Here is a 17,183-nt window from a genome sequence, read left to right on the forward strand (position 1 = left end):
CTCCTTTTTTCGTTTCTGCACGTAGAGACCTTTCTCCTTTCAAGGCCACGCGCAGAGAGAAAGAAAGAGAAATAAAAAAAGCTATCGCGGAGACTCCTCCTTTCTCGGTGCAGAGGGTAGCAGTGGAGATGCATTCGTTGCTGTCTTAAGAAGGAAATCGTGTTGCACCGCGGTGGCGCTTCTTAGTCATGTGACCCGCTGAGCGCTTCCTCAATTCTCTCCGGTGGCTGTGTGAGAAGGACGACTCTCCCGGCTGCACGGGACGTGGCTGTAAAGTCGGCGTGGCAGTTTTGAAAGTGCCGCGCCGAACGAGCGTCAAACTCCGCAGAAAACGATATACGTACTTAACACTCTACGGTTAGTTTTTTTTTTTTTGATAGATTATTCAATAGACTAACTTAGTTCGTTATACCCATTTACGGGTCAATTTTACTTCGTTACAGTGAGGTTTACTATGCATGGTTTTCAATAAAGCTTTCAAGGGAAATTTTATTTACTTTGTTATATTCATTATTTCCTTATATCCTGTTACGTTAAAACGAGCTTTGAGTGTATCGTACTAATTCGCGATCCCCTTAGAGTTCGGTATATCCGTGTTCAACTGTGTAAAGAAAGAAGTATTTTTAGGGATGAAGGGGCATTAGAAAAGTTACGGCATAGATAGACAAGGGTGCAGTTAGCATTCTTAGTCACGTAGTCGGGGTGGGTGTTCCAAGATAGGTTAGAAGTTATATGTACGCCTAGATATCTATACGAGTCAACACATTCAAGGGAAACATTGTTAAGGTAGTACGTGTGCATGATAGCAGAACAGGACATGCGCATGATTTACATTAGTGATGTTAAGTTCCATTATCCATTGTTTACACCAGTTAGCTATGATAGTTAAATCAAATTAAAGGTGAGCATGATCATTGACACTGGCAATTTCGCAAAATATAACGCAGTTGTTGGCGAATAAATGAATGTTAGATGATAATGAAGAAGGAAGGTCGTTAATATAAATAAGGAACAGAAGAGGTCCGAGCACTAAACCTTGCGGTACATCGAGGTTACGTTTCAGGGTGATGAATTACGGCTGTTAGCAACTACAAATTGTGTGCGGTTAGATAGAAAACATTCAATCTACCTAGAAATGTTAGTATCAGGATTTAGTAGACTTAGTTTTTTATAAAATAAATGTTTATGTGAGACTTTATCAAATGCTTTATCAAACGCTTTATTATATACTAAGAAGGTTGACCCCTTAAAATGCCCCGCCGAGGTTGTGGCATCAGCTTGTGTGCTCCTAGTTTTGTGCAGCCAAGCATGGCAACATTTTTTTTTTCTTCTATAAAAAGTATTTAGGATACTACTACACTAAGCACACATTGCCTAAGCCGAAAGGTACTCCTCGGCACTCCTCGCCAGGCTATCGTAATGCTTGGTCGAAAATGGTATAAAGCTTTCACCACCACCTACGCTGCCAGTGCCCACTTAAGCAAGCCCCAACAGATCAAGAAGTCAACTCCGGCAGTCCAGTAGCTTTGTACCACTAAAGACTGTTTCATGCTCATAAGCCAACTAGGAGTAGACCCTGACATGCTGGAGGGATGGCTGAAAGTGCGACAAAGACACCCATCATTGAGTCACTATGGGAAATGCTTTTGGAAGTACCACCGCTTTGATAATTCAATGCGCACAAGGCCTTTGTTTCTATTCGGCACCTGTGTGGGGGTTACAAAGAGTTGGCGAGTTGTCCCAAAAATAATAATAATAATTGATAAATAGTCACACTGCACTGGTTGTGAAAGACAGCCAAGACAGCGACTTTCTTCGCCGTAGGCCGATCAGCCTCCAGGGTTCTGGCTTCGGCAGCATCGGGTGCTTTGTCACATGGGCAATTCGTGCCTGTGGGAAATCATCGGTGCCCTCCCTATGCTGCCGACTGGTTCTTGCCTTTCTCTGTTTGTTTAGCACATAGGGAAACACTTTATTTTCCATTTGAAAACACACCTCAGCTGATTTCCAAAGAAAAAAAAAGTAACGAGATACCTGTGCCCCACATGGTATCACAATACGACAACAGATATAAGGTAAAAGTATTTCACTACTGATATACAAATACATTTTTCAGATGTAGCTTGACACAGAAATACAGATACCCAAAAGTATTTCTGAAATAGCATCGCGATACTTTTGTATGACTATACTGCTAAACCATTTCGGGGACCAGTGCCTTCTGAAGGTGGTGACTCCACAAATTGAAGCTAATCAAGAAGAAAGTGGCAGCGTGATGGTGAATTCATCATCAACTTAATGCACATGTGCATATATTGCAATTTGGTTAATTGGGATCCCGCAACATGGCGGAAGAGTTAAGGGGTGGTTGTCACGATTATCTCGGGAGTTCTTGCAATATTGGATCAGATCAGGTGAGAGTGAGACGGGCGCAGGATACCGTGGTAGGACGACCAACGAACTTTATAAAGAACAAATGGAATAAAAAAACAATGACACTGAGCAATACAAATGAAACCTTATTTACATTAACAAGTCTTAGTTCGTACCCAGCACTGAAACTAGCTAAACAGGGCGTCTTATACCCCTGTCACACGGCAAATATAATGTCATTTACCGTGAATGTCATTCATTTATAAAGTCATTTGTTTGCTGTCACACGGGGAAAACTAATGTTTTTCTATGAAAATTACATTTTCGGTCTAATGAGTTCTCAAAACACATCTGCATTCGATTTCGAACTGAATGAGCAGTCTCGATGCCAGCGACATTAAGGGAGATCACTAACTTTTGTATACATAACTTTCATCATTTGTAAGTATCTTGTTCGTTACTAGATTAATTATTTACTGGTTTGATGACATAATAGCTCGCGCAAAACTTTCTAAAAAAAAGCTACTCTCAACTACAGCGGCTAGATGCCAACCATGTTTGATTTTTGCTCCGTTGTCGTTTTTGCCTGTATTGTGAACATTGATCGTTTGAATGCACGTGTTTTGGTTACCAAAGTGGTCACTACACGAAATCTCTGCCACCATCTCATTTCTGCAGTTGGGAAGTAAGTCGTGCACCCCGCTTCAGCTGACTGTACTCACGTCGTGCATATCATCGGCCATGTTGATTTTCAAGTGTGTTGTGCAGCTGTACCAAGTTGTGTGGAAAATGGCCGCATTTATATTTTATGAGCGTCCATTTAACCACGAAAATTCTTTTTGTGGATACATGCATGTTGCATGCAAGTTTGATATATTTTTATTTCTCCCAAAATCCACTCCTCAGGAGGGCTGTCATAGTCATCATTTCAAAATGACATTTGTTTTCTTCGTGTGACAGCACCCAGGTAAAATGACAGGTCTGTTTAATGTCATTTGTTGTACATGACATTACATTTGCCGTGTGACAGGGGTATTAGCTAGGAACTGGGCCTAGGTTCCTTGCTTCAGTACTTCACAGGTGACGGAAGCCTCCTTGCTTGAACTGTAATCTGCAGCCGAAGAGAAGAGCTGCTTGTGATTTGAGAACTGCAGTGCCAAGGGGCGACAAGTCCGAGTAGCCTCGCTTGGAGCTTTTCAAGGTCGACGGTCACTTCCCGGGCCTTGAGTGTCGCCGCCTGCAGAACCAAGTACCAGCCGCTCACGTCGCGGGTGCGACGCTTGCTTCTTCCTCTGTCGTCTCTATCCGGTGGCCCACAGAACAGTCTCTTGTTCATCCTTCGTCGTTCACTATCACAGCTCGGGTTGCATGCCACAAGCTTTTATCTGGCCAATCCTCTGCGTCGACATAGCTCGTGCGCGTGCACTTGAGTGACTTTTTTTCTCCTCATGCACCGGCGCTGCGCTTCCAAGTTTAGCACGCTTCTCGTGCCCCTCCTTTACTCATAACAGTGGTGCTATCAAATTTTGAGGCTATAGCAAGCATCTCGTGTGTTTCATCTGTATGAAAGGACGCTCCACATGAATGGTCAGATACAGCAGACGTGTAGAATATATTTTTATTCACTTCCAACGTGTACCTAAATACTCGTTCTCCAGGTCGAGGCCTATCCCAAGCGCATTTATCACTGACATACCTTCATAAGCAGGGCAGCGAAAATTGTAGTGACATCACATCAGATCCGTAGTGAGCATAGGCATGTGTAGGTTTCCCTTGCAGGAGTAACGAAAGTTTATCGGAGCACACCCCTCCCTATTACATAATGTATGGGGCTGACTTGGGGCTGAATGTATGGAGCAATGGTATTAAGTACGAGTATTTCATTAGTGCTACGACCCGACGGCAAGGTCAAAGTGGCCAGACTGGTTAAGGCCCCAGACATTGAAATTAATGAGCTTGTAGCCAGCCCTAAACATTTTATTGATACTGTGTTTTCAGACATCTGGTTAGTGTTTCATCTAAGGCAGTGGTTCTCAAATGGGGGTCCGGGAAGCCACTTCTGTGATCCGCGAAACCCTCCATTATTTTTTTATTTTTTGGAGTTTAGTTCATCCGTGACTCAAGTAAATACCGAAACAAGTTGACTGTGCCTGTATATGCTTATGCAACTTTGTTTAAGCGTGACTGTGCCACATATTGATGAACTGTTCAAAATAAAGTGATGTGGTACATTTGTTTGATGTTTTTGGTAGCAATAAAAGGCACCTGTTTCATGCTTCAGTTGTAATAGTTTACCTATGTACCGCTTTCCCCCTCTCTCATCTTTGCTGCATGTTGTCAAGGGGTCCCCCATCATTTCCACCAGTCCACAAGGGGTCCCGACACATCCATGGCTGAGAACCACTGATCTAAGGGTTTCACTTTTTTTGTTATTTTTTTACCGTGTGCTATCTTTTTCTCTTGGTTTTTCCTAGTTTTTGATGAAATCATATTTCTGTGCGGCCCTGTGCTCTCTCAATCTATCTCCAAAGTGCACGCCCCTGAGATACGTGACATATGAACACACATATTGCAGATGAGCTCTGCGGACTCCTGCGGGGTGGGGAAAATGGCAGGGAAGGGAAAGGACAACCACCTGCTTCTAGCTTGAAGCAACAAAAATATCCCTGCAGATTTAAATAGTGGGAAACCCACGCCAACTGGAAATTACTGCGCCATATACTGCGCCACAAGGTCATTTTAGAACCGAAAGTAATGTTGACAGCTCACATCATGAGCAGATATTATCTGTGATTGCCATATTGTACATTTGTGCTGGTGCAAAAGCACGGAATCAGCCAATGAATTATTGTGACTTCAGCACGATTGCGGCCGTGCCTCTTCTGGTAATTGTTGGTGAAGAACGAAAGCGATGTGGCAACTACCGAGAGGAGCGCCAGCATGGCTTATCGCCGACAAAAAGCCTACATGTGTGGTGTAGCACCGCTGTATGCCTATTCCATGCTTTTAATAGCTGGTGACAACCTGAGAGTGCTAAGGCGCTCAGTGTAGCCGCCTCACTCGTTGCACAGCACCGTGTTCAGCATGCACCGCTTTGCAGAAACGACAGCATCTCGCTGTTGCATAGTTGAGTGTTGTCGATCACGGGCACTGAGACAGCTAATGTAGCACGCGGGTTCATGAGGCGACAGCCCAAACCCATCTCCGCCCGCTGCCAAAATTGCAAGACCATCGCTTGCAGAAAACTCACATCGTCGTATTAATGCAGCAGGCTTCTCGCCACATCTGTCTGAAGGGAGTGGGCGCAAGCACTGTCGGATCACGTTGGCGTCGAATAATATTGCTTCTTTGAAGGTGAAAGTTAGATGGCCGCCGACCACCTCATTCTTATCAGCATAAAGGATTTTACTCATCAAACAGTAAAAATAGTGGCATTGTGTGGGCAAACATTGAGCGTCTTTGGTCGCATCAGAGTTACTTTAAATTAAAGAACCTGTTTAGCGAGCCCGAGGTTAACGAAAGCAACTGCTCATGTGTAGTGGGCCTCTTCAAAAGGGGCTAGCACTTTTGCGCTCCGTTGATACACTGCTTCAAGCAAGGCCTTAACAGTTTTAGAGAAAACTGCGTGGTGACTCGTGCTGCTGATTGCATGTATGCCATTGATTTTGGTTGTCTCGTCAATAGCTGAATACGCATGGTCTTCACATGATTACTGAAGAGAGCTATGCCTAGACCAGTGCATCTTGAGATAAGGCAAATTCATAGTTTCGATTGTAATGAGAGTGCTTCTTTCTTTACCTTCGTGATCCATGTTATTACGTTTGTAATTAATAAGGTCATGTGCTTCTGAACACTCGCTTGTTCACGTTGGAAGTATTTGATATTCAAAGCAGATATATGCATGCACACAAAGAATGCACGGACATGATATATATAGTATATGCATGAACATACATACACACACGCTATGCATGCAAGTGCAATCTTCGTGCACCCGCGTAGTCGAAATCGGAAATGTAGCTGCTGTGGTAGCTCAGTTGGTAGAGCATTGAACGGGTTATTTGAAATCAGAAATGTTCGGCAGAAGGATTAGTCCAGCTTAATTTGAGAATGGGTAGCACTACGACTTGCACAGAAAACAAGCATATGCGAAAAATAGTTGCACACGTAACGCTGCGAAATTTCTAATGCACTCACCTATTTAAACAAAACTTTATTACTTTATGCTTAGAGACCTCCGAATAATAATAAGAATGCATACACACCAGGTAATGGTGTACTCACCAAAGAGAATTAAATCGTTGCGAGTGAGTTGATAAGAACAAACTACCATAGTGTCTGTCACCTTCTTTCCAATGCGCAAGTTTTTGATTTGCACCGTTCTCCGCCGCGAGTCGTATGCATCCTTCGAGAAGTGATAAAACTATATGTTGCTATCTTTCCTCCACAATGCCACGCATTGTGGTACACTTCAAGGGTCTTGAACATCGCTTTCCTCTTTTCTAGGGCTCGTGCGTTCGGCATGGCGAAAATAAAGGAACTGTGCGACCACTTCTCAATGCGCGCAATGTGGTAGCATACAGGGGTGCAACAGCTGCGTCAAGTGCGCCAATTTGATAAAACTCGCTATTGTTGTGCCATGCTGCGCTGAAATGCCCGACCAGCCTCAAAATTATCTTGGGTGTGATAATTTCAGCGAGAAATGGAGGCCACATTGGGCACCTGCACTTTGCGTCATCAATCAAACCAAGTGCGTAGACCTTAACCCTAAACCATGGTGTAAGTTATATACTCATTAGAGGACACTCGCGAGGCGCGATCGACCAGATAAAGTATATGATGACATAAGAATGCCGTGCGCCCAGCGGTCCGCTGACTGCAGCGGATACTTGTCGGCAGGACGACGAAACTTCAAGACAAATAAAAAGTGTTATTGTAGCATCGCCTCGAGGGAAATATGAATTTCCTAATCAGCAAACGCAGTCATGGCATGTACTGGGAACATATGCTGCGATTTCCGCACGCAAACAAAATTGAAGTGCTGCGAACGCCGTCGTTGTCACAACAACGAAACAAAAACATTTTCTGGCTTGAACTTGTGTCGTGGGGAGAGATATCCGGGCCTGTTGCCGGGCGAATGGGCATGCGCCATTATTACTTTATAGGGTTCAACGCACCTTGCAAGAGCGAACTGAGAATTTGTGCCCTAAACCTGACTTCATCGTGGAAAAAAAAAACGTGGGAGTGGGATTTAAGGCTAAGTTTATCGCGGTTCCGAAATTGCTAGGCCTTGTACTAACCCCCGCAGAACAGTGCTTAAGGGGTGACACGGGTCTTAAGGCCAAAAATCGCAAAAAAAATCAAATTTTTAAAGTTGACATTTTCGGAATCTGCAACTACTTTTGCACTTATCTGAGAAGTTTTTAGCTTCTCGCATTATTATTTCTGACACAAAATCAATTTATAACACTCCGATGAGATCAATCTGAGCACAAATAGACGCTAAAGTCGCGCTTTTTCTATGCCGAACTGTTGCCGTTATACAAGAGCTATCGTGGTCATCTTGGTCTCGTTTGGAAGGGTCGTTCTTCATCTTCAATTTCCCGCCACCAGTAGCTCGAGTTTCTCATTGATTTTTCAGCAAAAATGCATCATTGAGAAACACCAGCGCGCGATTCTATTGGCTGCTTGGGGCACGTAACAGAAGCTAGGCACCCGATTGGCCAAGTGGGGTTTCCGGCGTCTGCTTTTTTATCGTGACGTGCACGAACATGCACAATTTTGTCATGGTGCTGTCGACTCCGTGCCGCAGTAAAGAAGTTCCACGAAACACTGATTTGTGAAGCGGGTGTGGCAATCGTTCGTTCACTGGAAACTTCAAAGAGCGCTCCGCTATGGCTCAGGACAGCGAGGATAACAAACTCGTGGTGTTCAACGACGGTTGCCGAGTCACTGGTGTAGGCCTAACTCACGTACGAGCCCGTTAGTTGTCAACAACTTCACTGAAAGTGGCCGTGTTTTGGAGCCTCAACAGTTACAGGATGGCAAGTAAAAAAAGCAGAAGTGAAGCTATGAGAGATAGCAATCTTTGCAACGATGAAACGAAAGCGCAGTCTTATCGCTAAATGCACCGGTTGCCGCAGGTTCCCCCGTCTGACAAAATGACCTCGTTTGCGTGTGAACTGCGTGACGGATCATCAGAGTGGAGTTCGCCGCATGTCGACAAACAACAGAAAATCTATCCATTTACGGTGAACGTGGTCGCCGCCCGCGCAATAGAGGCTATTGGCAACAGATAGAGTGCTTGTAATGACGCGTCCACAACGAACTTATTGCGCCGCGGCCTCCACTCGAAAATGTGAGAATCTTACGGGAAAAGTAAACTAACATCTCACTGCTCTTGCAGCCTTGAAATTGATGAGCGAGTGCGTGAGTTCGGTCTGCGACATCAAGAACTCAATCTGGACAAGCTGGAAAACATCGCTTTATCATACGACGGATCGCGAATGACGCACACATTCGTCGCACATGGACGTCAAACTCTGCCCAGGCGGCGCTGCGAAAAACGCCGCCACCAGGGCCCCCATCGCCACGCCAGCCATAAATAAATGGGTAGTGCACAGAGAGCCGTCCTCCTCTTTCGTTAGTCTTAAGGCGTGATTTCTAAAAATCAAGGACCTGACAAGCTTCTTTCTTCAATACAGCATCGCTTCATAAAAGTAGGAAACTCATCAAAACGGCATGCCGGCACACTGCAAAAGATGTTTCATTTATTTCGTCATGCTGCAACAGGCAATTTAAATGCAAGCGAGCATTGCATGACATCTAGTTCAAGGCATGCACTCCGATGGGCTTTCTGTAGCACCTGAATGCGTTAAACACGGGCATACATATGATGCCAAAGCGATGAAGTGCATATACGAACAATCTATGCGATCAGAGGTACGAAGCTCGCTTTATCCGGCACGAATGGCCCTGGTGATTTCTCACTTCCTGTGCATGGAACTGTATTATTACGCATGCTCGAATGCTCTGTTGACGGTTGTCTTCCGTTTGTAGACTGCAAACGGAAATACATGGGTGTCCACTTTCTCAGTGTACTACGTAAAGTGAAGCCGATCCCTCCGAGATAGCTCCGGTAGTCACGGAACAATGGCAAAAAAAAAAAAGAAACATTGTGGTCGCGATCATTTTGCGATTCACCTGTATGCCGCACGTGTTCGCATTTCTTGGTTAAAGCCGGGATTAGAGTCTTCAAAGCCCTACGTGCGTTGCAGTCAGAGGGTCTGTTAAGGTTCATAATAAATGTTACCACGGTTCTCTGTCAAGGCTACTCAAAGCAATAACACCAGACCTACATTATCACACTTACTCAATCGTACAGCTGGGGAAAATGTGAGTAATTCGCTTACCTAATACGTTCGCAACAGCCTGTATTTAGCGCTTTCGCCATTCTGCTTTGCGAAAGCTGCAAAAATCAGTAAAAGTGAAGTCATTTACGTCCGTAGCAGTTCACAATACAAAACTAGTGCAGATTGGGGTGTTTTTTTCGTAGAGCGTGGAGCTGTTGCGTCTGCTCTTGTTTTCGCCGTCATTCAGCGAGTGAACCAGCAAGCACTTTACAGCAGCTCGGTGACGCGTCCGACTGGCGGATAGAAATTCGTAGCTTTTTTTCTGAGTGTTCAATACATGAATACAAATAATGTTTCACTCAACCGTTTCATGCACTCTAGTTGCACCTGGTTGTGCAGCAAACTGTGCAAGTGTTAAGGACTTTGCACTACTCAAAACTGCGTCGACAGGTGGCGCTGCGTGTCCACCAGAGTCTGACGTCTTAAAACAGAAGGACTACATGCCTGATGCCTACTGAGAAAGCTGAATTTGCAAATCATTGTAAATAAACAGCTTTTCCATGCTACTGTTCGCCCAAAATGGGCTTGTATTTTTGCTTGATTTCTCAGGATTCAAATTGGCAAGGTTCTGTTTGGTGGTTGTGGTTTGGCCTTGCATAAGCTGTTGCCAAACTTGGGAGGTAAGTGTTGACTGATTCTCGCCAAATTTGGCAGAAAATTATGCCCATGTAGTCGTGACTTCTCCATGAGGGCTTTGCGTCATCCGCGATGCATTTCGCGAGTGCGTGAGTGACATTGTCCGTTTGAATGAACAGAACGCATTGCAGAAGTCGGGACGCCTTCTCTTGCTCTGTGCGCAGCTGTGCTAGTAAGAGATCGTGTTTGAGAGTTAAGGAAATGACGCATCGTCCGCCATGCCTTTCGCGAGTGTGTGTGCGATGAAGTTGTTTGCGAGTGCGTGTGTGATGTTGGCCGTTTTAATTAATGGAATGAACCGCGGGTTGCAGAAGTCAAGGCGCATTCTCTTGCTGTGTGCACAGCTGTGCAATTAAGAGATCGTGTCTCGATCAGTATTAGGGACGACGCGTATGAATGCGGGGAAGTGAATTTGTGAGCCGCGTCGCTGAAGCACGGAATATCTTCGTAGTTGTGCGTACCTAGTCGACTGCGCACATTTTCTGAGGAAACTGAATAGAGTCCGAACGATATGTCTTGTGCTGACACAACTAGGAGAAACGCAGCGTCTTCGTCGTCGCGCATGGTCGACGCGGCACGATCAGAAAAGGGAAGCGCACCGCCTGCTGCGACTCTATTCAGTTTCCCCAGAAGATGCGTCGTTGTGCGCATTCGACTAGGTACGCACCGCTACGGAGATATTCCGTGCTTTGGCAACACGAGTGCGACATATATTGAAGCGCAACTTCAATTATGTCAAATTTGCTTCCCCTTAAGCATTCATACGCATCGTCCCTAATACTGAGACACGATCTTTTATTTGCACAGCTGCGTACACAGCAAGAGAATGCGCCCCAAACTCTGTAATGCGCGGTTCATTCCGGTAATTAAAAGGGGCAACGTCGCACACCTTAACAAGTTCATCGCACACGCACTTGCGAAATGTATGGCAGACGACATGCACCACGGATGACAGGAAGCCCTCACGGGGAAGTCACAGCAACAGGGGCAAATTTCTCTGCCAAATCTGGCAGCAATCTGGCAAATGAGATATGCAACGCCAAACAGAACCTTGCCTTCAAATTTTGCTGCAGTTGCAAATTTGTCTAAAAGATATCTCTGCCTCCAGAGAAGCTAGGACTGTTATTTTTGTTGTGACATGTAGCTGCATTTTCAGTTTACACAATCGTAGGTGTGAATTTTTGATTGAGATGTTCAAAATTATTTTAGCCATAAATTGGAGCATAAAGTGGGTGTGTCTGCAACACTGAAATGAAAGGTGCAACAAATCTTGCTAAAATTATCAAATCAAAAAGCACTCGTACCGTTGTGTGGCTTATGTTCATTAGTACACAAGCATGTGTCAATAGTAGCTCTGCAATACAACTTTCTTGTGTCATCATACCGGCAAACAATAGGTAATTAATGTTGGGATATCTCAAAAACTTATTGCTTTAGAGGAAAAGCAATTGCATTTTTGAAATCACCATCAAAAACTCAATCACTCTGTGATTTTTCTTAATAAACACATGAAAATATCTGGCATTTCTTCTCGAGTACAGTGTTTCCCCTTAAGCCACCTTCGCTGCAGTACAGTAGTGTCCCACAAAAAAAAAAAAAAGTATGGTTTGAAAGGGCTATTAGCACTTTCACGGTACACAACACATTTTATTCAGTTGCTCATGCATGCGTGCCCCACATAATTGTGAGTTCTAGTATGAGGTCGCTGATGTTTAAAAAAGTTACTATCAATCATTTAGAGCAGCCAATGACATTTCTGCTGCCCTTAAAAAAAGAAAAACTTGCTCAGATTTTTTCGTCAGCCCTACTTTTTGGTTTTAAGATTCTCACGAATTTCAAGGTCGCTGGCTTGAAAGAGCCACATTTGAATTCTCAGAATCTGCTGAAGTATTGGATAGGCGATGCCATTGCTAATGCGGACTTCGTGATTGTTTGCTTAAAGGTAATTCAGAATATTACTTATATTGAATAGCAGTGTTACTGTGCTTTCTGCACGATTTAGGTAAGTTGAATGTTTTCTTCATATGTTTTTTTTTTCTAAATGTAAGTGATCTTTTATATACTGCTTGAAATTTCATCCTCATCCTTCATGATAAAAAGTTTTTTTTTCCCCATAACCTGCTCCAGATTTGGATTTTAGTGCTCCAAATTAGCGTTTTGCAGCTCCGAAAATCTCTCCAAATTCTGTTTTGGCTTTTGCACCCCTGTAGCATATCTCCTTTCAAGGTTGACCCTGTTAGCACTGTTTCTAGGTGCGGCCACTAGATGGCGAGCGCTTGGTTGGCGTCATGAATACTGTCGAGGTATACAGGTCTAAAAAGGTGACGGACCGGCTGACACTTCTCAAGTTTTTTTCATCGGGTTGCACAACTCTCAATTCTGACAGACACCCTCAGAATCACGTCTGTGACAGGTGACACTAGCAACTATATACACAAGTCATGGAGAAAGAAGTATTTGAGGAGGAGAAACTCCCATGTCGTGCCAACGGGCAAGGGCGACGTGATAGTGTCACGGAGCGATGTGGTTTACGCCAACACTCAGCAGATGACGCTTTCAGCCTGTTGCCATTTAGTTGCCATCTTTTACATGCACTTCTATGAACGCGACGCATAAAAATCGTCATGATAGCACCTCGTAAGCTGCAACATTTCTTTTATTTTTGTGTAACGTGAATAGACAGGTGTGACAAATGCTTCAGCAGTAGTTACTAACCAATATTGCCAGAATTACGGCCACAAAACGCCTGAAACAACCTGCTACAAATGGCCTGGAGCAGACGATGCCTAATGCATGCATGCGCTTTTCGCTTTTCGCTCGCACGTTGTGGCCGCGCATGTGTAGGTGGCCTTGGCAATGAAAGTTTTCCCAAGCTGTCACGGCTTTCTTTTTTTTTTTTTTTTTTCAGTGCTCTCAGCAGTTTCAGCTGCCCCAGCAGGGTTGACCATTTGCGCGCTTTTCATGACTATTTACATGCGCAACTCGCACCACGACAGAGGATAGTGCTTTGCCGAATTTGAGAAATGCTTCATCAGGATGGGGCAGAAATGTGTTGTACCGAATTGCAGCAGCGTTTATGCATCCCGCAAGGAGAAGGTAAATACCTTCAATGTTCCCAGTGACCCGGCGAGGTTGGAAGTGTGGGCTCATGCCATACCAAGGGAAAATCGCACGCTGACACCTCATGACTACGTTTGTGAGAAGCACTCTCGGACAGTGACATTGAACGGCGGCGCCATTATGGCAAGCTTGGTGGCGAAGTTCTCCTTGACAAACCGAAACAACCAGTGTTGTTACCGGACGCTATGCCTTCTATCTTTCCGCGCTGTCCTAGCTATTTGTCAGCTGTTCGCAAGAAAAGAAAATGAACTTCACCTGACGTGAATTACAGATAGCATGCAAGGACAGATGCTTCGGTAGCTCAAGGTACAAACACACCTGCTTCTCGCAAAATTGAATAGATTTAGAATGCATTTCTTGTAGCCTCCTTCTTATGAGTGTACTGCACCGAACTATGAAGAAACAAGCGCTGGTATCTGCAATGATGAAAGACTCTGTGCCACTAGTTCTAGTGACACTGACGTGCTAATGATTGGCACGCAAATCGAGTCTTCACAACCTGATTCATCTTGGATGTGTGTCTTGGATAACTTTTTAGATCAACAAGACATCGTCATGCCATGCGCTTCTAGGAGCCAATAAGACGTAGTGGAGGGAGCTCCGAGCATCTGTTTCATAGAGCTAAAAAAGGCATCACCGGAAACACCGATTTTTATAAACAAGAGCCTCGAATTCACAATCTGCAAAGAGGGTGTGAAGGTGACAGAAAGTGTGCTTCAGCGAGAAGTTAGCAGCACAATAGTGAATTTTCGCACAGGAACCGAGCATGCTATTGACGTCACGCATATGCTCGAGGTCTTCAACAAGAAACCTGTGCTCGTGGTAAAGAGAACCGCTGGCCATTAACACCAAATACTGCATTCTAAAGAAAATATAATATTATACATAATTGGTGGGCTTTAACGTCCCGAACCCACCCACCAAAGGCGCAGTGGTCCAACACAGTATAAGTTTCCTGGGATCAAAGTAATGTTTGCCTCCGTCGACGCGACCGAATTTCAGCGTCATAGAAGGTGTGCCATTTTTGTCGATGGCCCAGAAGATTAGTGCGGCACGTGCAAGAGTTTGTGCAATACACTACGGGTCCACCGAATTCAGAAGGAAAAGTGCCAGCGGATGACACGATAATGACTTCCGTGAGTCCATCTAAGGAAGGTAAAATTGAGGCCTTGTGAAATTGGTATATTGCCTGCTAACTCTCTAAAAAAAGACTTCTAGCAAAAAAAGAAGCTCTGGAAGCTGACTTAGTGAAATGCAAAGGACAGTTGAGAGAAGTGAGCGAGAACAGCTCGGATGACTTGATGTGAATATCAGCTTTTCCAGTGACGCATTGATTTTGTGCTGCTGATGAAATGTGTAAAAGCTGCAAAGGCTGTGTCGAAGCGAGGAATCAATTTCCGTCAAGATTGGTTGTTGCTTTGTCTTCTTTTGCACATTCGGATATCATCAGGCTACCGGTTTCTTCTACCTCTGCCCAGTGTGAAAACCATCAGAAAGTATTTTGTCATGGTTGGGATGCAATGTGACTTTGATGCAGAGTTTTTTTAAGTGTTCAAAGGAAAGCTGGCTTCCAAAACTGACTTCAAGAGACAAGGCATGCTTCTCTTTGACGAAATTTTGGTAAGAGAGTGGAAGAGTGTGAACTCCAAAGCTCTAGCCTACATGGGTCTTGTGAACGTTGGGGAAGGAGATGAGCATTCTTCCGAGCTTGCAAATCACATGCTGGTGTTTGTTTTGTCCTTTTGGGGACAGATATGCACAACCGATCGGTGTATTTGCATTAAATGGAAGTACTAGAGCGACAGTACTTAGCCAGATGGTCCTCCAGGCGATTGTCACGCTTGAAAACACTGGTGCACTAGTTGATTGAATTGTCTGTGCCGAAGGGGCGAGGAACAGAAAGATGTGGACGCAAGTGGGCGTTAGCGGGAAGCTTGGTGAGAACATGAATTTTTTTCGAGCATCCCATAAATGAGGAGTGCAAGGTGTTTGCCTTTTCCGATGTACCTCATCTATTCAAATGCATCAGGAAGAGATTGCTTAAACAGCGTCTTTTCGGGGTGAACGGGCAGTAGGTGAAATGGAATCTGTACATGGTCGTGTACAAGGACGACTGCAAGAACGCAGGAGGCCTGAAGGTTTGCCCAAAATTAACTGAACACCATATATACCCGTCAAAAATTGACCTCATGTGCGTTAAGGTGGTATCGCAAGTCTTCAGGCGGTCTGTGTGCTCTGGTATCAAGTGTGCGCTGACCAAAAAGTTTTGGATGCCCAAAAAGCTGCAGGAACAATCGCCTTCACTGAAAGAATGAACGATCTTTTTTACTCCATGAATAGATGGCATCTAATGAAAGAGGTGCGATACGGTAGTCGTGATCTCACGGTAATCAAAAGCTCAATTCAGTTGCTGGATGACTGGGAAAGGGAGCTCCAGTCGGTCGCAATTATGCAGGAAATTTTTCTGACACAAACAACTGTGGAAGGCCTCCGTGTCACAATGCTTTCTACGCTTGCGCTAACCGAGTACCTGTTAAGCAAGTGCGCTTGCAAATACGTCCTAACGGCTAAATTCAACCATGATCCCCTTGAGAGGTTATTTGGCAAGGCAAGACAGGCAGCCTGTGATAATGACTATCTAGACGTGCCAATGTTCCTGCAATTGTACCACATGCTTTCTGTCTACAGTTCGCTAAAACCACCGAAATTTGGGAACTGAGAAGTTATTGAAGAAGAGCCTGCCCTCGACCTTTCATAGTTTCGCAAGATCTTCCAGAAAGCTTACAGTGACCCCTCGCATTTTGAAAACCTAAAAGTCAAGTTAGACGGACTTGTCAAAACAAGTGATTGGGACTTGGATGATGCGGTCTTGTATTAGATCGCAGCATTTCTGTCAAGAAAGATGAAAAAAATGTTGCCGTGTGAACTCTGCAGAAAGTCGCTTTCTGCTGCGACATCAACGTTGCCACAAGCATCTCTGACAATTTGCAAATCAAGAGGTGGGTTAGCTCATCCAAACACGGGACTCTACGATGTGGACCACCACGAGGTTTTTAGGTGGAACTGTTGATCATGTTCTTCAAAACTTCGACCTCACATTTCCATGCCGCGAGCTCAAAATTGCGTTGTTACCAAAATTCTTCCCTACTACGTGGGAATGCGCATTAGACAACACTGCACAAACGAAGCATGGCGAAACAAGCAGAAAGGGGTCCAGGAGAAGAAGAAGCTGTCAAAGGTATCAAAAGACTGACTTTTAAGAAATAATGGTTTCGATATGAGCAACATTTTTTTTTCTCATTGCGCAAAGATTGTGAATAAGATGTAGAAAACTTTTTTCACGCATCCTCAACTGTACATCAAAAATTAATTGAAAGTTCAGCATGTGTGTGGGTCTCTTCGGTTGTCATGTTCCGTGACAGTGCATGACATTCATGTAGTTGTTTTTTTTTTTTTTCGAAGCAGCTTCCAGCAGTGTTGTTGGTCAAACAGCTACTTGCCACGGCAAATGTGTAAGACATTTGCACCTTTCTCAATTTCGCGGTCATGGACAACGCTGGTATTTCATTCAAAACCAACGGCGCCGGCCTTTCTGCGAGACAAGCTTTTTAATGCTGTCATGTCGAAATTTGCAGCCGACGA

The 17,183-nt window shown here is 44.5% G+C and overlaps 1 protein-coding gene across 5 annotated transcripts in view; it reads left to right on the forward strand.

Annotated features, from left to right (window-relative positions):
* LOC119160747 (protein GPR107) overlaps nucleotides 1–17,183 on the forward strand; it is a 428,055-nt gene that overhangs the window by 281,741 nt on the left and 129,131 nt on the right. The gene's annotated exons all lie outside the window — the stretch shown is intronic.

This window comes from Rhipicephalus microplus, chromosome X (genome assembly GCF_043290135.1).
Source record: "Rhipicephalus microplus isolate Deutch F79 chromosome X, USDA_Rmic, whole genome shotgun sequence".
In the NCBI taxonomy this organism is placed as follows: domain Eukaryota; kingdom Metazoa; phylum Arthropoda; class Arachnida; order Ixodida; family Ixodidae; genus Rhipicephalus; species Rhipicephalus microplus.